This window comes from Carettochelys insculpta, chromosome 23, assembly GCF_033958435.1.
Source record: "Carettochelys insculpta isolate YL-2023 chromosome 23, ASM3395843v1, whole genome shotgun sequence".
In the NCBI taxonomy this organism is placed as follows: domain Eukaryota; kingdom Metazoa; phylum Chordata; order Testudines; family Carettochelyidae; genus Carettochelys; species Carettochelys insculpta.
The window spans coordinates 19834843-19860762 of record NC_134159.1 but is presented as its reverse complement, the minus strand read 5'-3'; the positions used below and the strand labels follow the sequence as shown (position 1 = coordinate 19860762).

The following is a 25920-nucleotide window of genomic DNA, read 5'->3' as shown; positions in this document are numbered from 1 at the left end:
AATCATTATGTATCTAAGGAGGTTTTTATAGGTCCATGACCTCACCCACAGAGTAGCCCAGAAGTTAGTCCTAACAGCTAGATTTTAAAGGCCAGGCTGTCTTTGCTCTGCATACACTCCTGTTGTCAATCAGTCCTTCAGCATAAGTGCTCAGTTCCTGGGTACAGTCAGTAACATGGACATCTAAAATGATACCACGTGCATCCACAGAGGCTGGAAAAGGGTGTCTGGTTTGAAGCTGGGATGAAAATCAGGCTTTTGGGGTCAATCTCAGCTCCACGGATGTCAACTGGAGTTTTTCCATTGTCATACCAGGGCTGGATCTGACCCAAAGGGTCTCTCTTTGACTTTGAAGTTGCTCTTTCCACAAAATAGGTAGATACACACTTGTGCATCGTGTAGAGTGAAATTAAGGTTACAGTGTGCAATGTAATAATCTAGCCCACAAAATAAACCTCAGTAATATGAACATTTCTCCCTTTGGAGCTCAAATTCATTATCATTATCCAGCTGACATAAGAGAGCTAAACCTTCTCCCCACCCCCGGTCCCCAGGAATTATCTGCTACACAAGTGTTGCAGGTTTGGAATGACTGAAGCTCAGTATCAGAATATTGCAAGGGATTATTTGCTAACCACAATCAAAAACTAGCTGTATTTTTTTCTGAATATATGCCAATCCCAACACTAGCTGAAAATGTATGAAAAGGACACCTTTACCAAGTTTTTACAGCACTAAACATATAAAAACATACTTTCTTCAGAAAGAATTAAAGCACCCAACTCAGCATGTTTTAATGATATTTAAGTATTGCCATGTTTTGTAGTAGATTTATCGTCAGTTTGCTGCAACCTATTTGTTCAGTGGGAGAAAGAAGAAACTGTTCAAAGTAATCAACAAACATTATTGACATAGTGAGAGAGAGCCATGCTAGTGAACATTGGTTTGTACATCAAGGAATTTTTCTCCATCCTTGCCATTTTCACATATTTGTCATGTTTTGTTTAAAATAGCTGAAAAGTATCTCCTGGCTTCTTACAAGCACTTATTAAGATGTGTGAAATGAACAGCCTTGTCCTTCTCTGAGCCAAGTTATAGTACTTTGAATTTCCCCTGGACAAGGATTATTTTCTAAGATGATTTATTTCATGGGTTCACGATACTGGTGGGCATGAACCAGCCATGTACACTCTCTGGTACAGATCATGTGGAGCTGTTATACAATACAGACTGGTAAGGCAAAATAGTTTGGCTGAAATTAAAATGGACATGAACCTTTGCCCTGAAGTTAGACTCCACTAAATTGTTTTGTTTTAAATAGCAGCGACCGTAAAGGGCACAAGGTTCAGGAGCAAGTCTATTCCGAGGGCATTTCCAGCCCTGGCTAAAGAGCCTTGTGCAATTTCCAGCACCTGTCCCTTGCAATATTATCATTCCACTTTCCACTCTGTCATGGTTTGAGTAACCTCATGCAGACTTTTGGCCCTGACTCTCCAAAATGTTGACCCTTGTGTGGTCACTGTGCAAAGTGGGTTCTGAGCCAAATGGGGTTTTACACACACTTTGGACTGACTTTGCTCAAGTGTAATTGTGAGGCTTCCTCAGGATGCCCAACACAGTGAGTCACCTCATTGCTTCCTCCAGGAGGGAGCCTGTCTTATAGTGTCTCCTATCACCCTCTGCCTATCGCCAGCCTCTCTGACTTTCAAGCCCTGTCCTTAGAGTTCTGCCAGCTCTTGCTTTGCCTTACAGGTCTCCAAAGTATATGCCAGTCTCTGAGCCCATCTGAGCACATTCCCTGCAGTGTTCCGCTCCCGTTACCAGCCACTCTCAAAAATTACCAGGTTCTCTTGTTTGCTTCAGCTAAGTGCCACACATTGTTTACTAACACAGCACTGAGATGTATTTATAATAAAAACAAGAACCAGTTTAAAAAGACCTAGGACAGAGAATCGAAGACTCCGGTGAGCAGTGAGTTAGAATGTTGGACACAGCATGGTAACATACAAAACAAAAGGATAAGACTCTTCTTGGAGTCTATACCTTAACATGCTAAAATCCCTCTCTGGAGTAAGTTCTCATCTCAGGCAACTTCTGAGCATGGTAGGCAACCGTTCCTGGACACACAAAGAGTTCTCTTTCTTGTTTCTTAGTGATAGCTAACTGGGTGCTGACCCTGTCCTCAGAGATACAGTTCAGAAAAACCTCTGAAGCATGTCCTTTTAAAGCATCCACCTCTCCTCCAATAACATTCTTCTCCCTCCTGATTTTTAGCCCCTGTGTGCTCTATTCTGAGTGACTTCACAGATTTCTGTTGACTCAGAATGTAAATGTAGCTCCCATTGTATTTGGTGTATGCTTAATTTATGTCACAGAAAGGGATAGGTGAATAGACATGGTCAAGGTTCAAAAAACTAGGTAAGTTCATGGAGGTTGGGTCTGTCAATGGCTGCTAGCCAGGATGTGTGGGAATGGTGTTTCCCTAGCCTCTTTTTGTCAGGGCTGGAAATGGGTGACAGGGGACAGATGACTTGATGGTAACCTGTTCTGTTCATTCCCTCTGGGGCACTTGGCATTGGCCACTGTCAGAAGCAGGATACTGGGCTAGATGGACCTTTGGTCTGAACCAGTGTAACCATTTTTATGTTTGTGTGTTTTCACAGCTGGCAGAAAACACAGCTCTGAAGTCTATTGTGTTTCATTTTCATTGTCTATACATAACTTCTTATGCAAGGTATGTACATACCCTTTGCAGTCATATCAATACCAATGGTCAATGGCTTTGATCTGGCACCTAGTAAGACACTGTTCTGGTCTGGCTATGGTCTGAAGAAGTGGGTCTGTCCCACAAAAGCTCACCTAATAAACTATTTTGCTAGTGTTTAAAGTGCTACTTGACTGCTTTTTGTTTTGCTAGTAAGACACTGTGGATAAATACCATGAAAGTGGTATGTTATGTGTGGTGAGTGTGTCAGGCGCCAAGAGCTACTTTTACAAAACAGTGAATCCTTTGCCACTTTGCACTGAGGAGCTCTAAAGGTCACAGTAAATAACTATACGAGGGACAAAAGAGTGACGAATCACAGGACTTGTGTTGAGCTCATTGGCAAAAATTCTTATTCCTGTGGCAGGGTGTACTCTGCTATGTTGGAAGTGATTTACATTTACTCCTGTTTCTGCATCAGAACTAGGAAGCACCTTCAAATCCCTGGTTTGTTAAGGGATATGTAAAGAAGAACTAATGGGCTTAGATCCATTTTTGTGCCTTTTTTTTTTTATAAAGACACAAGACACAGAGATATTTAAAGTTTGAAACCTGCTTTTCTTACTGGAAATCCTCTTAGACTTTGAATAAAACAATCTGGTCTCCAGCATGCAACCTCCTGTCCTTCTCCTTGGTTCCATGTTGCAATTCACACCTTTGTTGAGAATATCCTGAAAGCATGAGCCAGGGCAGCACAGGCTGTTGTTCACTGTCCTGCTTGTGTGACTTGATTAGTGGCCTTGCAATATTTCAGTCACACCAAATCACCGGCCCCTTTGGGATCCTCCCCTTTGATGTATCTGTTAGATCAACAACCGCACAATAACATCAGCGGGGGCTTGGGGTAGAGTTGAAAACTTCCGGACTCAATGTTTGTGTTCGGGGTAGGAAACCTTATGAAAAGCACTTTAATCTCAGTGACCTGCTCTAAGGGCTTGGCAGCCCCTGAGGTAGATGCAGCACTGAAACCAAGAGTCCTAAAACCAGGTGCCCATTTGCTGTTCAGCCACGGCTCCTAAAGCACCAACAGGCTCAGAATCACAGCACTATTTCTGTGATTTTATGATTAGTTGCTGTACTGTAGAATTTGTGCAGGGTGATTGTCACCATATTGGAGGGCTTCCCATGCGGCAAAACCTCACACAGATTGAGATACCACTTTTTGTTTTTATTTTTATTTTATTTTGTCTTATTTTATTTTATTTTTACTGGTAGGAAAGTGGGCAACTGTGGGTACAGAGGTCCAATACAAAATTAAGATCTCCTCCAAACAGCGGTACGTGCAGTACTGTGTTCTAACCATGACTAGCAAGAGGCCTGAATCCTCCAGAGTGTGGTCCTCTCACACTGTTAGTTTTAGGTCATCTGTCTAAATATTATTACATATTCATGGAAGAAGCGTCTGTGAAGCCTTGTGAAGAGAGTGGCATCATCTGAAATTAAATTTCAGTTTTAGCTGGATTTTGTGACACAAGTGTAATTCTGCACAAAGCGAGTTCTATTTAATTATCAGCTAACATGTTCCTTATGCATATGTAGAAGGGTTCCAAAATCTGCCTTGAACACATCTGAGCATTCAGCCTTGACTGGTATGTGTTAAATTTTCTATGCTGTTTATTTACGTGTCTTTTCCCAAGCCAATGTTATATCACAGCACAATGATAGAACAGCCGAGATGCTATTTTGCAGAATCAAAATGTCATGGCTAGACAGATTTCTCCTCGTAGACAAACATGTCTGAGTTGTGCCAAACTACTTCATAGCATAGGTTAGTAGGGAATGAAAGGCGAGAGTGACAAATGAACTCTGGATAAACCATAATCGCCCAGTAGTTTTGCTGCTTCTTCTTTGCGCAGTCTCTAAATCTATGTGAAGCTTCTTCTGTTCCTTCTTTAAATCCTTGAATTATTCTGGAATCCATGTTAGACTAGTTTGATTCTCATTAGGAATTCAGGAATTTAATGCATATTAATGATATGCCCCAGTTCAGCCACCAATGATGCTAAAGCTATAGGACTTTCCTCATCTTTTTAATGCCATTTTAAATTAATTGTGCGTGGCTCGAGTTCAGGTTATGAGCTTTAGGTTGTTGTATGTTTGGGACAGAGGCTAGAATATGAACGTTTCTGTTGAACATGATTAGCTAGGTGCCTGAAAGGTGGGCATGTAGCCGTAGAGCAGAAGGCTTTGGGTCCTCATGTCACCTCATGACGGGATTCAGAGATTAAATTTCTTGATGCCTTAAATGACTGCTTCTTGGAGCAGCTAGTACAGGAACCCACAAGGGGAGAGTCAATTCTCGATCTAGTCCTGACTGGAACGCAGGATCTGGTCCAAGAGGTAACTGTTACTGGACCGCTTGGAAATAGTGACCACAATATAATAACTTTTAATATTCCTGTGTTGGGAAGAACACCGCAACGGTCAAACACTCTGGCATTTAATTTCAAAAAGGGGAATTACACTAAAATGAGGAAGCTAGTTAAACAGAAACTAAAAGGTAGAGTAACTAAACTAAAATCCCTGGAAGCTGCATGGAAACTGTTTAGAGACACCATACTAGAGGCCCAACTTAAATGTATACCCCAAATAAAAAAACACAGTAAGAGATCTAACAAAGAACCACCATGGCTTAATAGCCATGTTAAAAAGGCAGTGAGAGAGAAAAGGGCAGCTTTTAAAAAGTGGAAGTCAACTCTTAGTGAGGAAAATAGGAAGGAACATATACACTCCCAAATTAAGTGTCATAACGTAGTAAGAAAAGCCAAAAAAGATTTTGAGGAACAGCTAGCCAAAAATTCAAAAAATGATAGTAAAATGTTTTTTAAATACATTAGAAGCAGGAAGCCCGCTAAAGAAGCAGTGGGGCCCTTGGACAATAAAGATATAAAAAGAGCGATCAAGGAAGACAGTGCCATTGCGGAGCGATTAAATGATTTCTTTGCTTCAGTCTTCACGGCTGAGGATGTTACAGAGGTTCCTAAATCTGAGCCAGCCTTTTTAGGTGACAAATCTGAGGAACTCTCCCAGATTGAAGTGACATTAGAGGAGGTTTTGGAGTTAATTGATAAGCTGAATAGTAACAAGTCTCCAGAACCAGACGGTATTCACCCAAGGGTTCTGAAAGAACTCAAATGTGAAATTGTGGAGTTATTAACAGTGGTTTGTAACCTATCCTTTAAATCCGCTTCGGTACGCAATGACTGGAATACGGACAATATAACGCCAATATTTAAAAAAGGCTCCAGAGGAGACCCTGGCAATTATAGACTGATAAGTCTAACATCAGTACCAGGCAAATTAGTAGAAACACTAGTAAAGAATAAAATTACAAGGCACGTAGAAGAGCACGAATTGTTTGGCAAAAGTCAGCATGATTTCTGCAGAGGGAAGTCGTGTCTAACTAATCTATCAGAATTCTTTGAAGGGGTTAATAAACATGCAGACAAGGGGCACCCAGTGGACATAATATACCTAGATTTCCAGAAAACCTTTGACACGGTCCCACACCAAAGGCTTTTATGTAAATTAGGCGGTCATGGGATAGGAGGAAAGATCCTTTCATGGATTGGGAATTGGTTAAAAGACAGAAAACAAAGGGTTGGAATAAATGGTAAATTTTCACAATGGAGGAGGGTAACTAGTGGTGTTCCCCAGGGGTCAGTCCTGGGACCGATCCTGTTCAACTTGTTCATCAATGATCTAGAAAATGAGGTAAGCAGTGAGGTGGCAAAGTTTGCAGATGACACCAAGTTGTTCAGGACAGTCAAAACCAAAAGGGATTGTGAAGAACTACAAAAAGATTTCAGCAAACTGAGTGATTGGGCAGCAAAATGGCAAATGAAATTTAATGTGGGTAAGTGTAAGGTAATGCACATTGGAAAAAATAACCCAAATTACACGTACAACATGATGGGGTCAAATTTAGCTACGACAGATCAGGAAAGGGATCTTGGAGTTATAGTGGATAGTTCTTTGAAGACATCCACGCAGTGTGCAGCGGCAGTTGGTAAAGCAAATAGGATGTTAGGAATTATTAAAAAAGGGATGGATAATAAGACAAAAGATATCATACTTCCCCTATATAAAACTATGGTACACCCACATCTTGAGTGCTGTGTGCAGATGTGGTCTCCTCACCTCAAAAAAGATATATTGGCATTAGAAAAGGTACAGAAAAGGGTGACTAAAATGATTAGGGGTTTGGAACGGGTCCCATATGGGGAGAGGCTAGAGAGACTGGGACTTTTCAGTCTGGAAAAGAGGTGATTGAGGGGTGATATGATAGAGGTATATAAAATCATGAATGGTGTGGAGAAAGTGAACATAGAAAAATTATTTACCTTTTCCCATAATACAAGAACTAGGGGGACACCAAATGAAATTGATGGGTAGTAGGTTCAAAACTAATAAAAGGAAATTTTTCTTCACACAGTGCACAGTCAACCTGTGGAACTCCTTGCCGGAGGAGGCTGTGAAGGCCAGGACTCTATGGCTACGTCTACACGTGCAGCCAACATCGAAATAGGCTATTTCGATGAATAACGTCTACACGTCCTCCAGGGCCGGCAACGTCGATGTTCAACTTCGACGTTGCTCAGCCCAACATCGAAATAGGCGCAGCAAGGGAACGTCTACACGTCAAAGTAGCACACATTGAAATAGGGATGCCAGGCACAGCTGCAGACAGGGTCACAGGGCGGACTCAACAGCCAGCCGCTCCCTTAAAGGGCCCCTCCCAGACACAGTTGCACTAAACAACACAAGATACACAGAGCTGACAACTGGTTGCAGACCCTGTGCCTGCAGCATAGATCCCCAGCTGCCGCAGAAGCAGCCAGAAGCCCTGGGCTAAGGGCTGCTGCCCACGGTGACCATAGAGCCCCGCAGGGGCTGGAGAGAGAGCATCTCTCAACCCCCCAGCTGATGGCCGCCATGGAGGACCCGGCAATTTCGACGTTGCGGGACGCGGATCGTCTACACGGTCCCTACTTCGACGTTGAACGTCGAAGTAGGGCGCTATTCCTATCTCCTCATGAGGTTAGCGACTTCGACGTCTCGCCGCCTAACGTCGAAGTTAACTTCGAAATAGCGCCCGACGCGTGTAGACGCGACGGGCACTATTTCGAAGTTGGTGCCGCTACTTCGAAGTAGCGTGCACGTGTAGACGCAGCTTATTAGGGTTTAAAAAAGAGCTCGATAAATTTTTGCAGGTTAGGTCCATAAATGGCTATTAGCCAGGGGTAAAGTATGGTGCCCTAGCCTTCAGTACAAGGGCAGGAGATGGATGGCAGGAGATAAATCACTTGATCATTGTCTTCTGTTCTCCTTCTCTGGGGCACCTGGCATTGGCCACTGTCGGCAGACGGGATACTGGGCTGGATGGACCTTTGGTCTGACCCAGTATGGCCATTCTTATGTTCTTATGTCCAGGCTTGAGGGTTCTAGTCTGGGCTCTGCTACTAATTCACAGTGCCAGCTTGTGTGTCAGTTCTCACCTGAGTGCACTTTAGGAATGACTATAACATTTGTAAAGCGCTGAAGCTTGGCAACACCCCGAGAACCAGAGTCTGCTGATCTAGTCATGGAAAGCATGTAATCTGGGCAGTGTCAGGGCAACCTACCTTTACGCAACACAGTCAATGTGCTGCCCATCTGACTTGGCAGGAGCACCTCTTGGGCAAAGGGTGGGGCTCATTCTCTGTGCCCATTCAGTCTTTATCCTCTCTGAGACTGCCCACAAGGGTGCCAATTTGTTCCTTTGGTACCACCGTTTTGTCTCCAGTGAGCACTTGTCTGTGTGTGAGCTATACAGCGTGAGCTATTGCTTTGAGCAGAAACTTGGAGAACAACAAAGATTACTTAAAAATCCAGATGTTTTATCAATAACTGCCTCCATAAAATCCTCCGGATCCACTGGCCATACACCACCAACCACCAAGACCTGTGGCAACTGGCTGCCAAAAATCCTGCTGAAGAAGAAATGGGGAAGAGAAGGTGGCAATGGATTGGACTTATCATCAGAAAACCAACCCACCAACATCACAGGGCAAGCCTAAACCTGGAACCCACTAGGAAAAAGGAAAAGAGGATGCCTAGGAAACACCTGGCTAGAGACCTGAAGTGAGATGCTAAAAAGATGGGATACACCTGGTCACAACTGGAGAAGATCATCCAGGACAGGGGACTCCGACAAATGGTCATCAATGGCCTATGCTCCAAGATGTAGGAGTGGAAGAAGCTTACTACTACTACTACTACTACTATGCCATTGTTCTCAGGACAATGGAACAAACTTGCAAACCATTTGTTCTTCTCCCTGCCTGTCAGGTACCTCCCCAAAGGCTAAAATATCTGGAGCAGTTCACCAGGCTGCATCACTGGATACAAGACAGCACTGCAAATGCAACTGCAGCATGCTGGATATGCAGAGGACCCAAAGGGGCTTGGAAGGATGAATGACAAGCATGTGGTGTGTTACCGTGAATGAAAACCATGATGAGCTGAATGGGTCACGCAATGTTTGGAAGCTGTTGACATTTGGAATAGTCTACTCAAATGACTAGAGACTCAAGTCCACCTTCCTTTGGAAACTACGCGGCGATGACACTAGTCTGTTGTTTCTCTCCTGGTTTGGACTCCTTCAGTGTTGCATATTTATCACAGAGTGATATTCATTGCAGTCTAAACCACAGATTTTATTCTGGAATTTTGCTATGGCCAAATAATACCACTAAAAGGAACTGCTGTTCTCCTTCTACCATATGAAGACATGTTATGAAACATTCCAGAAAGCTAATGGTGCTTTATGAGTTGGCCTCTGGAAAATCCAATAAGCTATGCTTAACTCACTGTTTTTAAAGTTTAGATTCTATCCTCCATAGCACAAGAACTGGTAATATTATTACTGTCTTAGGGTAATTGGTGTGGCTTGGAAACAGAGCCTTAATTTAGAAATATTTAATAATAATAAAAAGAAAGACCCGGCGAAGTTTCTTTACAAATAATGGTTGCTAGAGAAACACTATGGGCATGGCTACACTAGCTCCTGCCTTTTGGAAGGGGCATGATAATGAGACACTTTGGCAGATGCTAATGAGGCACTGCTATGAATATGCAGTGCCTTATTAGCATAATAGCAGCCACGTGCATTTCTAAAGTCCCTCTTTCAGAATGCACACCACCCATGTAGACAGGGGCCTTTCGAAAGGACCCCCTGATTTTGAAAGCCCCTTCTTCCCAAAACCAAATGGAAATATTCATAGCAGTGCCTCATTAGCATCTGCCAAATTGACTCATTACCATGCCCCTTCTGAAAGGCGGGAGCTAGTGTGGCCATGGCCTATGTGTCAGCCACTTTCTTTGCTCTATTTTTCTCAGTTTGGGTCAAAAGGAGGACCAAAAGCATTGGAGATACCAAATATAGTCTGTTCTCCCATAGCTTTCACCATCTAGGACTGTCTGTGTTGGGCAAACAACCAGAATATGGATTCTCCTTTTTTTAACATATGGAGAATGTGTCCCCTCCCCAATGTTTTCATGCCATATTTTCAATCACAGGGCTTGACAACAGTGGGTCATGTGTTATTTGCAAGATGGGATAGCCAACCCATGGTTAGTTAAGTATCCATTGCATGCGAGGAGGAAGAGGAGGGATTTTTTTGGTCACTCCTAGAGAGGATAAGGCTAAGAGGATTCTGGTTGTAGATGGCAGGAGGCTTCACCACTCATCATTAGTCAGAGGGTGAAAAGGATCTGGGTTGGAAGTCAGATGGGAAAGAGAGAGTTCTTCATGTCAGTCTTGGGCTGGGAGGGTTTGTACTTCATCACTAAAGATTGCAGTCCACTTTGGGTTGGAGTCATTTCCGGGATGTATTACTTTGTAACGTGTAGCGGTAATAGGTGAGCAAAATGTCAATATGCTTTGGCTTGTCTTTTTTGCTTGCCGGTCAACCTTTGGGATTAGGGCTGACCCTTGAAGGCCACTCTGAGAGGATTAAGCACTCTTTAATCGTGGTGGTACCAGTGGGTGCAGCGGACATCTTGCAGGTGTTAGGCGTCTACACCCCCCTGTTCTAATCCATGTTAGATAAAATGTGGTTTGGGAACCACCTGCTGGCCTGCAAAAAGTGAGCTGATGATGCAAGTCCTATCTACACCACAAAACAAAGGAATCGCTATTGGCGTTAACTGCCATGCTCAATGTCAGTGTGCAGAACAAGAGTGAAAGCATGTCTTGTGGTTAATTATCTAGCCTGGTACTCAGGAGATGGAGGCTCGGTTTCTGTCTTCCCATGTAATCTTCTGTTAATCACTTCACCACATCTGTCCCTGCATTCCCCAGTAATAGTACTCTCCTCCAGTGAGAGGTGCCGTGGCGGTGAGAGCCCTGGAAAAACCTGTACCTACAGGAAAAGATTTAATGGGTCATGGAGACTGAACTCTTCTTTCACCACCTGGTCCTTCCAGATATGTGTTTATGCACTCACATTGGGGATTGGTGGGATGGGGGTGGAGGGTCAGTAGCTGGCTCTGTGGCTGCCTGTGTTATACCTATTCTGCAGTTAAAAACTGACACCTTTCAGCAGCACGAGATTGACTTAAAAACTAAAACAGCCTTGTAATAACAGGATCGTTCAGCCATCTTTCTGAAAAGACAACCCTGTCTTTCAACATGTGCTGTGCTTGTTAAGGCAGTTAGGGGCCACCTAAGGACAAGCATTCATATGTATAGCTTCCACTGGCATCACTGGGATAGCAGAGGACTTTGTAAAGCTCTAAGGAATTATCTTAATGTCAAAGTATTGCGGGATTCCTTTTCCCAAGCAAAAATAAGAATACAGTCAAAAGGGTTTTGCTTGGGCTATATTTGTTGGCTCAGGTGCATTTGGGTGTAGTTTGTGGGCTTCTGTTAGCATTGTGTATGGGCAGCAAACAGCTGAAATGCATAATGAAATAATGCAGCTCGTTTTCTTTTCAATGGTAACAGAATGTTTGTCTTTGCCTTTGATCATCTTTTTGTTCATGCTCTTTATTCAGAAGCAATCTGTGCAAACATTTGGAAAAAATGGTTTTGTTTGCTGTAAAATAAAATAAAAAAAACCACAAAGAGATTATCACTGACTCTTAGGTTTCCGGAATTGAATTGCAAGTGTTATTAATGTTTCTGAGCATTCCAGGAGAGATTATATTTGTATTATTTCATTAGTAAGACTGTACAGTGTGGGAACAGCTTGTGAGTTTTTCATTCTTCAGTTGATATCTTGATTCAAAAGACAGGTTTGTGCAGAACTAACCTTTGTTTGTTTTTAACAGATCCCAGTGTTCTCTTGCATGCACACATGCACACACAAACATTCGTATATCCACATGCAGCTCATAATGCACACAGTGCGACAGGGTCACTACCACTCCTGGGCCCAAGACCTCAGTTTGGTCCCCAGTCCCACAATATAGCACTCACTTGCCCTTTCTGGGGCTCGGACTTTGGTCCCTGGGCTTGAAGAGCTGAGGTTAGGAGCCCCCTAGTCCAACTGGGCTGAGTAAACTTCAGCAGAGCCCTGGGTTTACCAGGGGCAGGCAGCCCCCAAACACTCCATGTAGGAGCTGCTCACCTTCCTAGCTGTCTCTGATGTTGCTGTTATTCACCTTCACTGCTCTCTAAGTTTCTTCTTGCCTGGTCAAATCTCCTTATTCCTGTACAACCTCCTCCTCCACTCTCTCCTCTCACCCTACTGGGGGAAGGCTTTTAAAAGGCCCGTGGCAGCCTCAGGTGGGACCATCTGGCCCTAACTGATTTATAGCAGCCTCTTCCCCTTTCGCTCCCACTCTGCCTGTGATAATGCCTGATTGCCAGGCCTGGCTTTCTGGAGCTGCATCTCCCCTTGTAAGTTAGTCCACTAGCCTCACCCTGTCACAGCAGCCACACATGCCCAACACTTGTCAATCGTAGCACACACATGCCCATATGAGATTGTGTATCCATTGCACGTACATGTGTGTTAATCTAGGGCAAGATTCCATTAATTAATACCTGCTTTCAGCCCCTTTCCATAATGCCCCAGGGGTCCCTTTTTGTACCTAGAGGGGCTTAGAATGATGAATGGTCCCTTTATGATGTGGTACTCTGCAGACAAAGGGGCACACAATATGTTAGTATTTGTTCAAACGAACAACTCTGTGCTATCTCACATGCTGCCCCTCATGCCTTGGAGGAGCTACATGTAAATAGCTTCAAAGCTACCCTATGATCTTCCTTTAAATTGCTCCTAAAACACAGAATGGTTATCAGAAACATAACTTTGTGATCTTGCACTCCTAATATGGCTGGTCTCTATAATAGACTCTTCACAGGAATGCCACAGCAAAAGCTAGCAAAGCCAAAAGTAATGTTTTCCAGTCATTTAACAAACCTGGGACAGCTTGTGTAGCCCTTGGGTACCACTCAGGTAGTGGCAATTTTAGCTTCTTAACTCCTCCAACCATGTGCTTCATCCCATAGGTGGAGAAGCAGCTTCTAGATCAGCCACGGGCAACCTAGTTTAGTGAGCAGGCTGCATGTGTGCCCCTCCTTCATCTCAGTGGGCTGCAAGATTGTTGTAACCAAGGGTGGGACAGGCTGTTTTTGCTAACTGCGCTTGTGTATGTATAATTTGTGGGGTATGCCATTGAACTGTAGCAGTGCTCTGATTGGATGCAGAGGGATCACACGACTCTCACAGTCAATGTTGTGTGAAATCAGCACCCACCTCGCATAAGCTGCCCTGCCATGATAGTAATACCAGTGGGGGTGGGAGGGGCATATGGAGATGGAAATCAGTGGAATCTGGCAACCCTGCCATGGGCAAAAGTAAACAGAATGTCTTGTTGGGCACAAACAGAACCCCCATGAGCTGTGGCAGCCTGTGGGACACAGGTTGCCCACCATTGCTCTGGAAATAAGAGTAAAGTTATGGTCTTAACTCCAGACCTCTCAGCTGACAGAGGAGCACCGTAGTGTCTTTTATGCCCTTGAGGTCCTTAGGTGCTGGTCTGGGACCACCAGTTCATTTCATATTGGTTGTGGAACAATTGTCAGATAGTAATTTATGATTGCTAGAGATGTTTACTAGTGCCAGTGACCTAAAAGGGAAAGGCTGTGTCTGGCCACTTTTGAGTATTATAGACACAATTGACTATTTGTGTGCCCAAGCTATGTGTGCAAATACAGTACTGGGATTACAAATACCCTTACAGCAGTGGTACACAAGTGACCATTTGTATTAACTGACCCATTGCATGAGCATTTACCACATTTACATGCATAATTACATACTTGCGCACAAAAGTGATGTGCACCAAAATACAAGCAATTGCTTTTGCAAAACTCTGGTCCAAAATTTTAATTTCATGAGCCATCAAAATACTTTTCAATGTTTATTTTAGTCTAGGTTTCATTTGTAACATTATCCAGTACTGATCAGTGTATAATTGTTTCTTGCTTACATAGGCAGGGCTCTGTGGTCCTGTTTTTCCATCTGAAAAATAGGAAGTATATTCCTGTGCATCAGTCAAGAACAGAGCTGGTCAAATAACTTGCAAGCAGTTATTTATATAAATCACTAATTTTCACCTCCCTGGCAATTGTCTGCAAGCAGATTGTGATTGTTTTCAAGTATATTAATTATTCCCAATGTATTTGCAAATGCTCGCTTCAAATAATAAAGTCTATAACCTGTTTGCAAGCAATCTGTTTAAATAACAAGATAACCCAGAATGTTTTGATTTGACACTTTATATGTTTCTGTTCTTAACAGATGTGTTGTAGTTCTTAGTATCAGTTTTCTGGTGGAATATTCATGAATACCAGCCACAATTCTGTTCTGCAATTTGCATTTTCTGTCAATGAATGTTCCTGCCAGGAAACAGCAAACAGAAAGAAGCAAATACTATCAAAGTGGCTTAATTAACATTTTTGAACCACTGTTGGTAGGGGTTAGGTTTGAACCTAGGAAGAAAAGTCCTACTAAGTTCATCATCAGAATCCATACACCTAAATTCTGCTACTGAATTTTCCATGGGGGTTCCCAAATACCTGTGTTTGGTGTATAGGTATCAGCTGAAGTGCTTCTAACTCCACTCTCTAGAACTGGATGTTGTACTGGGGAATTAGAGACCAGACCTTGCAGGGCAAGAGTCTTCATCTCTGGAATTCAGTCCTCCCATTTTCTGCCAAGAACAGCATTCAGTGCAATGTGCTGGACTCCTGGTTCTGGCCAGCATTTGCTTGAATTTGGGCTAAGACTGTAAATGTCAGGCTTGTTGATAGCAGCACCTGTTGTCACCTAGGCTGGTTGAGGTATCATTTAAACATGTACTATTTTGTAAAGTCACAGCAATGGGGTATAATTGTCTACTAATTCAGGGGTGGTCAACCAGTTAGGGACTAAGAGCCACAGATAGAGTTCAAAGAGCCAAGTGGATAGAGTGCAAAGAGCCATCTATCTATCTAAAAAAATAAATATATACTATGGCTCAATACCCTCACCCTGCCCCAGAGGGGGGACACCCAGTCCCCCCTCCCCTCACTCTAACCCAATGCCCTTCCCCTCCCCCAGAGCCAGGCACCCACACCCCCTGCTCTAACCCAATGCCCTCCCTCTTCCCCAGAGCCAGGCACACCCCAGGCCCCACACTCAAATTCAATGCCAGTGACTCACTGGAGCCATGTCATGCGATTCTCCCACCAGGTGCTGGGACACGTGTGCAAAATGGCTGTCATCATTCCTGGTGCATGGCTCCGAGGAGGAAACTCATTTAATGGCTCAAAGAGACACACGTGGCTCGAGAGTGGCGGGTTGGCCACCCCTGTACTAATTGATGGCCTAATTTAGGCATCCAAATCGAATCACGTTGTTTGGTTGTGTCAGGGTTTGTGCTGCTAGAAGAGAAATTGTTCTTCCTGCTCCACCATGTGAGTGCCTTGGGATCTGTTGCTCTACAGTCACTAGCAGTGGTGAGGCAGGACTTTCCAAAATGTGGTGTTGATTTAAAGCTCCCGCCCCTTGCTTCTCCCCCAACTCTCCTATTTTTTGCTAACACGGCCAATTATAGAGCTCCAGCTTGGCCCAAACCCAGCTTCCCAATAATGCTCCGGAGCTGCCAGCCAGGAATTTTTTGGTTTCTCTCGGTTTGTGTGGGTTTGGGAGGAATGTGATGTCACGCACAAACTCTGGCTCAGGACAGAAGGAAAAGAAGCAGAGCAGAGGAGGGAGGGGGGAGAGAATGACTGTGCGGGTGGAGACTGTTCTGCTGGGTTTGGCCTTTACCTGCAGGAGGCGGGTAGAAAGTTGAGAACATAAAAGCGGAAGGGGTGTGGGAGGGTTTCTAAGAACGCTTGGTCCCAAACGACATGTGTTGTTATGAAGCAGTAGCTGTTATTGCAACGGGACATTGTGCATCTGTGAGTCTTTGCAGGGCAGGTTGGCTCTGTGTGCTGCTTGCCCTGGAAGTGACAAACACACTCTGGGGAGGTTTTATTTTCTCCCCAGTTTGTATCTTGATCGTATTGTCTTGTTCGTTTACTCTGCAATCCTGTTTGTGGCTTTTTTAAACATTCTGGTTGGCTTTGCATCATGGGAGAGGAGCAGATGCTTTTATGGATGGTGCTCTGGTGCAGTGGCCTTTTTGGTGGCTTCCCAAGTGCTGCTGGCATTCACTACCGCTATCTCTGGAGAAGCTGTTATCCCTGTTACATGGGGTATGCAGGGTATGGAGTTGAGATGAGGCCAGGTATGTATCCCTGCTCTATTCACGGTTACAGGGATGCTCTTGACAGGCTCATTCTTAGACAATGAACCTGTAGGAGGGGAATATTTTTTCTGTACACCTTGGAGGAAGCAGTCTTCCTGACAGCAATTGAAATCACACCAGTGACCAGGTTGCCCGTCTGATTACATTTTGGTGTAAATGTTCAGTGTTCTAGACATATTTCTGCTTGCATGGGTTTATTATTCTGAAAAGGCAGTCTTGGCAGGCAGGCTTTGTTTATGGAATTTCTTGTACTTCAGTGGCTATAAAGTTATGTAGCTGCTGCATAACGAGCATATTAAAACAGTATTGGGTCATGGGTTGTGCTGCTCTGAGTTTTGCAAAAGCCAAAGGGGCATCATTCAGTAGCTCTGTGCAACAAATGAAATGGTAAAATTCACGCTCTCTGACTGAGAGATTGCTCAAGTATGCCTCTGTTGTCTAACCAGTGCATGATGAGATCCTATACAGTTGTGTTGTATAGTGTCATTGCATGCAATGGGAAATGCTTTTAGAGGGTTCATTTTTCTAGTGGTAATTAAAGACAAAAAGTGAGGAGCAGAGCTGCTATTTGCACGCAAAGTAGTTATGAGAGGACTACTGCAGCCTGGAAAGCACAGCAGATTACATCTCTGGATTTAAGGGCCCAGCCTTACTAGTGTCTTTGTTAAAAACAGATCCCTACCCCCTTTATCTGGAGCCTGCTGCTCTGTGGCTATTTCCTGGCAAAGGCATGCAGTTGTCATTGAGAGAGTCAGACTACATCCTTTGTAGTTGTAAACATTAAGAACATTCTGTTGCTGTCATGTAACATTTTGTCATTTGTTCTGCTGATCTGAGTTCTGCAGGTGATAAAATACTACAGGTGGAACCTCTCTCATCTGGCACCCTCAGGACCTGACTGGTGCCAGGTGAGAGAATTTGTTGGACCCTGGGAGGTCAGTAGTGTCTAACAGCATTACCAACATTCTGCTGCTTGCTGGGCTCTTAGAAGGCATTTAGGGGTAAATTGGAGCTGAGGATTTATGGGGCCCCACATAGAGTAAATAAACTGGTGCCCCTGTGCCTGATGGCAGCTGGTTTTGTAGAGATGTGATGTTTATAATCTTCAGCAACACACTAATGAAATATTTAAACCGGGGTTGGGGAACCTAAAGCCTGTGAGCCAGCTTTGGCCCGTAGCTTCTTGCTCTGATCTGGCCCACAAGGCTCAGGGCCAGGTTCCCCACTGCAGGTGGAGGAGTCCCAAGCCTCCTGGGCGCCATCCAGGCAAGCGAGACCAGATTTGGTCCATGGGCTCCGCCCTGCAAGGGGAGGAACCACCCCCTGTTGTGGTCAATGTGGGTGGGGGAGGGTGGCAGGAGTTGCCAGTGGGGGGTGGTTCCTTGCAGCGCACAGAGCAACATGCATGCCCCTCCCCCGATTCTGTGCCAGGTAGGCCCTCCCATCCCCTGCCCTTTCATGCTCAGACGCTGCACCATCTCTTCCAGACTCGTCATCGTGCTCCTACAAGACCCCGGGTCCCTTCTGCTCAGTCCCTACCATCTGGATCTCTCCCTCCCATCACCACTGTGCTCCTGAAGCCCCCTTTCAGATCTCACACCTGCCCTCTCCCTCCCAGACACCCCCGCTGCTCCTGCACCCTGCTGCCCCACCTTGCACCCTCACGATCAGCCCACTCCTGCCCTCTAGCTCTGGCTGAGACCTCACATCCCCCCCAGCCCACTCCCTGGCAGCCCCCTCTCTTGCACTGGACCCCTCATTTTTTGCCCCACCCTAAAGCCTGGGAGGCCGGCAAAATTTACTAGCCCTGGTCCCCCTGAGATCTGGGGTGGAGCTTGAAGGAAGTGAGGTGAATGTCTTTTCTGCTTCCCAGTTGGGGTTACATCTGAGAGGTTTATTTGCTTCTCACTTGCATGTGGCCTCTCACTGATTCTCTGGGTCTGTGGCCCCCACCCCTATTTGAAACTAAGGTCTGTAGACTAACACAGTAAATTCAGAAATCGACAAGGTTTAGCAAATGCCTGTTACCTGGTTTCATTACCATTTGAATGGCGTTTCCACAGGTTCTGCCAATAGCTCTGGCCGGCTTTGCCTCTTTTCTATTAACTAGATCCTCCAGAGGAAGCAGAGGCACAGAACAAGAATAGGAGGAAGCAGCGGGGTGAGCATTAAGACTCACCAGTGCCCCAAATCCCCAGGTGGCCTAGGCAATTGCTTATTCTGTGTATAGGTAAGGATGGCTGTGTTCCAGTACCAAAGGTCCCCTTAGAGCCTTTCACTATTAGATAAAACACATTAATTGTGGTATCACTTCCTACGTTACTATCCAGCGTGTTCTGCTTTGGGGACCTACGTTGTGACCTTGCTGTGTTGCTTTCAGGCAAAATGAAGGTGAATTAAGGACACAGCACGTGACCTGATTCTGAATTTGGGGGCTTCTCTGTGTTAAATAACTTCATTTGGCATTATTATTTAACCAGATGAGATACAGTAAAATCCCAAGAGCGAGTGTTCCTGTTTTCCTTCGGGATGGGGATAGAGATTAAAGAGCCATTTTGGCCTCTTAGATGGGCACCAAAGTGAACCCAGCTCTGTGCTGGCTCTGAGAAGTGAAATTCCCTCTCCCCGTTTCCCCGAGGGCTGGAGACTGCTTGCTTGCTTGCTCACCTGGATGGATCTGCCAGTTTCGTTGGTGTTTCTCTCTGGGCCTGGAGCCAAACTGGAGGAGGATTATGAAGAGGAAAACTAAGATCCTGTTCCAATAGCTACCTTGACTGGGGCTGTGTTGTGTGAGTTACTGGTGCCTGGGACTCTCCTGTTGAGTGTTGTTGTTATTTATTCATGTCTACAAACCCTAGTCATGGACGAAAGGCCTGTGGTGCTAGGTGCTGTACAGACACAGAACGGAAAGGTGACCTCTGTCCCAAAGAGCTTGCAGGCAAAATGTAAGACGGGTCCCGGCAAGAGAAACATGAGAAACAATAAGATGGTAATGATCAGTGTGGTGAACAGGTGGTCTTTTGCCCCACATTTCTGGAAAACAAATAAGGCTGCATTCTGTAGCGCTTACTGCTGCATGTAATCCCGTCAGCTACTCAGGTGAGCAAAGAGCAGGGTGTGGTTAGTTCCCTGCTGCAACTTGAGAGCAGTGGTACTTGCAGCACAATTGTAGAGCCCCTGGTTTCTCTTCAGGTGCCAGCGTGCTTCTCAAGGCTTCCTTCCAGTCACTGCAGTTCTTTGTACCTGACAAGGCCATTGGCTTGTGCCTGGAAGGCTTAGCTCTCAGTGCCAAGCTGCAGTGTTCCACCATTGCAGCCGGAAGATGTTATTTCACAAAGGTCGAGGGTCTCCAATTAATTTTTGGGGCAGATCCTGTCCTACTTCCCTGAGCTGGGTCACACGGAGGGGCAGCCACCTGCAGGCACCCTACCCCGGATTCTCCCAGAGAGTGTGGAGCTCCCCCCAGCCCTAGGGCACATGGCAGAGAGGAAAAGCAGCTGTACTTGGGCTGGGTCTGGGGCAGAGCATTAGGGAGCCCTAGCCAGTAGTCAGTCATAGATTCTCCCTTCTGTTTCTCCTGGGCTGTCCTGGGTAGCAGAGGGGACTGGTCCTTCACTAGGTGCAGCCCCAAGCTCAGGCATGACCCAGCTGAGCTCCTGTCCTGGCAGGCTCCCAAAGTCCAGCAGGAAAGGAAGATGTGCAGCAGCTGGAGTAGCTTTTGCCTCCCTGCCCTGCAGTGCAAGATACCGCCACTGGGGGAGCTGCTGAACAGCTGGGACTGGGAAGAGACAGCGGCTGCTCTCAGCACGCGGGTGAAGACCAGACCTTGGGACAGCAGGGGAAGCAGTGGGAGGCAGCAATTTCTTCTTACTCCTGTGGCTCTGGAAGGCCACTGGCTGGCCACACTGCTAGCCCTGAGGCTCTCTGTCCTGCGTGTGCTGGGTGGTCTCCTTCGCTGTGCCTGTGGGACAGTGGTGCTCTTGACAGTGCTCTTAAAACAAAAAAAAACCATAATGCTTTCCAGTTCCGTGGCACTTTTCATCAATGGTTCTCAAAGGCACTTCCATAACAGAACCAAGCCTCCCCCAGGTACGACCACTTCCCCTCCCTCTCATTGCCTGCGTGGCTTCGTGGTGCCCAATGCTGGTGAAAGCAGCGGTCCCTGCACCAGATGGTTAAACAGGGAGAAGACAGAGTGCCACAGAGTGATGGGAGCAAGCAGAGACAAATGGGAGATGCAAACCCTGCTACACTTCAGTGATTCTCTCACTGCTGGGACTTGATTTTGCTGTGTTTTTTCAGGATTTTGGGCAATGGATGTGTGGCCTAATAGAGCCCTGACAATTACCCAGATTGCCCAGTGGGTGGGAGGGGAACAGAAGGAGAAAAGAGTGACCTCAGACCAGTTAATTTTTCATCCAGTGTCTTCAGGTCCCATTCTGTGCCACTGATTTCCATGGGGAATCTGCAGAGTGGGACAGCCATTCCAGGTCCATATACATATTTGCACAGCTCTGAAATTTTAGCAGTTTGATTCTGAAGCTGCTTATTTGCTGCTTGTTTCTCCGTTTAACCTCAGTATTTCCTGTAATTGCTGTAACCAGCGGTACCAAACTGGTACTGAAAAGATAAAGTAGCACAATCCCACATACGCACTTTAGAGATTTCAGTTAACCTTTCCTCCTGCATCCCTGCTCTGTAATCCAGGCTAGTCACCACAGAGATTAAAACCTGGCACTGGATCTGTAGTCACATACAGCAAACCCCAAAAGCGTATCTACTGCTTGCAGATGGGATACATCTGCTCTCACTCCTCCTCAGCCTTTCACAGGAGAGAAACTGCATCTGTGCAAACATTTCAGTAATTTGCAAGCTGCTGCTGCCCTGTGTCCAGTAAAACACTCCGATAGGTGTGAGCCGATGCCCAGGTGCCAGCTAAAGATCTGGTGGGGCAAAGGGGGGTGATGCCACACCAGCAGCTACGCTAAGCAGCCAGGGCATGCTGTGTTCTTTGGTTTGTGTTTAGTTCAGGTACAGCAGCAAGAGGAAAATTACACTTAGAGAGGCTTTAACAGTTACTTTTTATTTATACAAAGGTAGAAACAATTTAACTAAGACAAATGATTAAAGTACAAGTTAGTACTCGTGGTTTTTAAAAGTGGAAACAACACAATTTAACTTAAGAAAAGTTTTAGACAAACTAGCTAGCTTACACTAATACAATTAATGTGTACACAAGAAAGGCACGTTGCAGGTGTGATTTTCACCCCTGCCTCTTAGACCCGGTGGAACCAGAGTCTTTCCCTCAATTCCTATAGGAAAGAAGTGTAGTACAGGTGTAATTCTTACCCCTGCCTCCTAGATCCGGTGTGACCCAGAATCTTTCTCTCAATCCCTCGGGAAGAAGTAGATGCGAACCAGGCGTCCCCACTCTCGGGAGTTAATTCCAGACCTGGCCAGCAGGTGTAGGTGATTGAAACTCAAAGGGGGGTGGGCTGCCAAACCCCTCTTATACCCCTTTTGTCACGTAGGCTTCTTCCTGGTCACAAGTGGCCAATCGGGAGGAATGTGTTTGAACTCCAGGTTTCCCAGGGAAGGTGCAAGGCTCAATTTGCACCTGTGAATTGTGGACAGTTGGGCACCTTTGGAGGTGATGGGCGGAGATTCCCCGTTCTTCCTGGGGCAGTGATCAGGCGTGTCAGTCACCGAGATCAGCCAGAAGGGCGGCCATTAGCTAGCCCATTCACTGTCTGGTTTTTGTGTATAGTAGAGAGGCTGGGCGAGACAGCACACCTGCGCTCCCAGGACATCAAAGGCTGCCTGTCTCCCCTGCTTGTTTCTCTCTCTGTCTCTCCCAGTGGGGGGGAAAGGAAGAAAAGGCCAAATGGGGGGGTTCATGTCTGGCTACAGTAGGGAATCCTGTTTAAGAATTATTTCAGTTTCATTCAAAGCGGGAACCATGCTCGTTCAGGGCAATGTGGTCAATCACCAACATCTTCTCACATCGTCCTTTACTTCCACTCTTGTCTTCTGGTTTGTTCTGCCTGTGTTGGATTATAACCTCATTGGTTTGCCAACCATATTGTAAGATATGTTTTGGAAAGTGCAGTGGGGATGTACAGCTATCTCTAGTAATAAAGGATTAACAGCTAATCAGAGACTTCTACCACATTCAGGGAAGGTGCTCAGTGAATCAGGTATGCAGAACTTGAACTAAAGGATCATTCTTGTTAGTTGATGCTAACATGGTGCTTATTCCTAGGCCATTCTGTAGAAGGCAAGGCATTCCCAACTATTCCTAGGTCTGAGTCTGTCTGTCATATGGCAGCAAGGTACATGTGCATGCAGGCACACAGCGTGTACCTAATGCAGTGGGTCTCAAACATTTTCATATAGCTGACTCCTTATAAAGGAGACCTGCCCCTTCCCATCTTCTTCCCTAACATCCAATCTCAATTCCATACCTTCCTTGTGGCAACTATGTCTGGAAAAAGTGATGGAGGACAGTGTTGAGGAGATAAGAACCACTGGATTGCATCATGGCCCAAAGTATCATTTGGAAGTTCCCCCTCCTCCTCCAGGCTCCTTTTCTGAAGATTTTCAGTTTGGAGTACACCCTGGATTGTGATTTGTTGACTCCAGTCTGAATCCATCTGAGCTCTTTTTTATTCGCTTAAAATTTTGTTTTTTCATTTAAAATTTTTTTGAATGCAATGAATTTTGAGTTTTCATTTTTCAAGCCCACTAGTCACACTTAACCAGCCAAATAGCCACCTGTGGCTAGCGCATTTGACATCCTGGCTCTGGGGGAAATGGTGGAAGCATCACCAGGTGACACATTTAAATCTAGACTGAGCAATGTATTAGCAAACGTACTTAAGGGAACTATGTAGATGACTCAGTAGGTCCCTCAGTCATTCCTGAGACTCTGTGATTTCAAATACATTAAGCAGGATAGTAACAGAGAAGAAGCCGTGCTAGTCTATATACTATCAAAACAAAAAAGCAGTCAAGTAGCACTTCAAAAACTAACAAAATAATTTATTAGGTGACCTTTCGTGGGACAGACCTGTGAAAGCTCACTTAATAAATTATTTTGTTAGTCTTTAAAGTGCTACTTGACTGCTTTTTTATTAAGCAGGACATTGTCTTATGACAGGTCCAGCTGGACGTGGCTTTCCCAGAGACACTCTAAATGGGTCCCATTTGACTCCACACCAGACTTCTGCCCCAGTTGTTATTAATAGTCACACTTTTCTTGTTCCTCCTTTGTTTTCTTTTACTTTGGCCTCTCCCCTTTCTTTTGCACTCCTGTTCACCATTGCTTGGACAAACATGGCATACTGGAGCTCCCCCTCCTCCCAGGTGTGCACATGCGTCCCTGTTACTAACGCCATAAGCACCTAGGGCTTCTGGGAGAGCTCTGGGCCTCCTTGGGATTTCTGTGCACCTGAGAACCGCGGGAGTGGTGTGGCATACTTTATAAACATTTTGAAGGTGCTTTGCAGCCCCAAGTGAAAAATGCTAGAGGTGAGATAAAGTACTTCTATTATACTTCATAACTGGGCCATAGGAACACAAAGCAGGTTCTTTTTGAGGCTTTAGGAAGCACTCCATCCTTCCAGGGTTATTTTGTCACCTTCTTAAAGAAAGGATGAAGACCAAGGAGATCCCTTACACAGTCCCAGCTGCTGCATCAAGCAGCAGAGGGCAGGACAGAAATGAAAGCAGGACTGGGTGCTAATGCTGGTAGGTAGAGGGGATTCCACATGTGATTAGTGTGTGCTGGAAACAAGGTCCTGCAAACAGCTTACGTGCAAAGGCACCAGCCGTTATGGGAAACACCCTAGAATGGTTAACTGAGGAATCCTTTCTAGCTCCTATTAGTAAGAACCGGTGCTGATGTGTGTTTGTTTATCAGGCAGCAAGGACATATCACTCTGCTGCTGGCTTGACCTCTGTGCTGGGCTGGGGATGTCTGCCCCACTGCACCGATATATGTGAAAATGTATCGCTCCCTCTGCTGCTGCTCTCTGTAGCGGGAGGAAAGACACAGTAGCTGTTGTTGAGTAAATCCATTGGGGGATCTCCATGGCAGTGCATTGGCACAGAATCTCCGGAACACTCTCCCCATGTGTGCTGTAAATCCTGGGCATTGGAAACCTCCCAAGGCCAGAAGCCTTGTGCGCCGAAATTCGACTCCTGCCTTAGCTGTTTTATGTATTTCATCACTTATTCCTTTGAACAGCTCCTGGGAGACTGGCTGATACCTGGGAGGCTTGGGCGGAGAGAGCAGCTTGGGTTTGACGGGCTGGTTAGAGGGCAGGCTGGCATTTGGGTGTCATAGGCAGGGAGCAGAGAGTGTGTTGTTTGCAGGAGCTATCTGTGCAGTAAGGAAGCCATATTGGCTCTGCTGGAAGCAAATCCGCGTTCAGATTAGATTGAACTGCAAAGCTCTGAGCATGAGGTTCCCCCACAGTGGGGCTGTATTTGTGGTTTAATGACAGGCAAGCAGAGCTAACTGTTTATCTCCTTAAATCAGAGGGCTCAAGCTCAATTTACACTAGGGCCAGTGCCAGCCCTCAAATCCTCTTAGTGGGCCAGCAAGCTCTCCCCTCTGGCAGGGCTGGGGGTGGGGGAGAGGAAGAGGAGGGGGTGTGTGTTTGTTCTATCCCCCATGTGTATCCCAGCCCTGCCTGCTGGCTGTCACGCTGCTGCCATCCATACGTCTCCATGTCCCACCTGTCAACCTGGGCGATATAAACCCACAGGGAGGCCCCACCATTACCACTGGCAGCACAGCAGGGCTAAAGCAGCTTCTGTCAGCGAGCTCCATGCCACAGCCAGCCCCTCCCTGCGGCCAGGGGAGGAGTGTGCGGAACCGGCCCATCCATAGGTGCAAGCTGTGAAACGCTTCACTCATTTGTGAACCTGATCAGAGATGCTCAGTGGTGCAGCTCTCCTGATTGGATCACAACTCTCCTGGGAATTGGGGCTCTTCTCCCCACCCCCACTGGAATGTCCCAGCCACATTATTAGAATTAGGCCAGATCTGGCCACTTCACTACCTGATTCCTCCTGCACCACTATCAACTGCGAGTGCCCTGACTTGGCCAAGTATGCTTGTTTGTTGGTGCACGGTGTTAGAAGAAATCCCCAACTGCCACCGTTTGTGTTTTGTTTTTTTTTTAAAGGAAGACTTTAGGTCACATGGTTTGGGGAGAAAAGCTAGAAAATGTGCCCCGAGTTCAGCCAAACAGACCCAACACCAGATGCCAAATAAAAAGATCCCCAGGCGTATATTTTCGGGAGGAAAGGGGGGCTGATTTATGAGTGTGGAATGCCTGGGGTTGGTGATATATTAC

The 25920-nt window shown here is 45.7% G+C and overlaps 1 protein-coding gene across 1 annotated transcript in view; it reads left to right on the top strand.

The window, feature by feature from the left end:
• The window catches only part of MEGF6 (multiple EGF like domains 6), a 119948-nt gene that overhangs the window by 9480 nt on the left and 84548 nt on the right, over positions 1–25920 (top strand). The window lies entirely within an intron of this gene.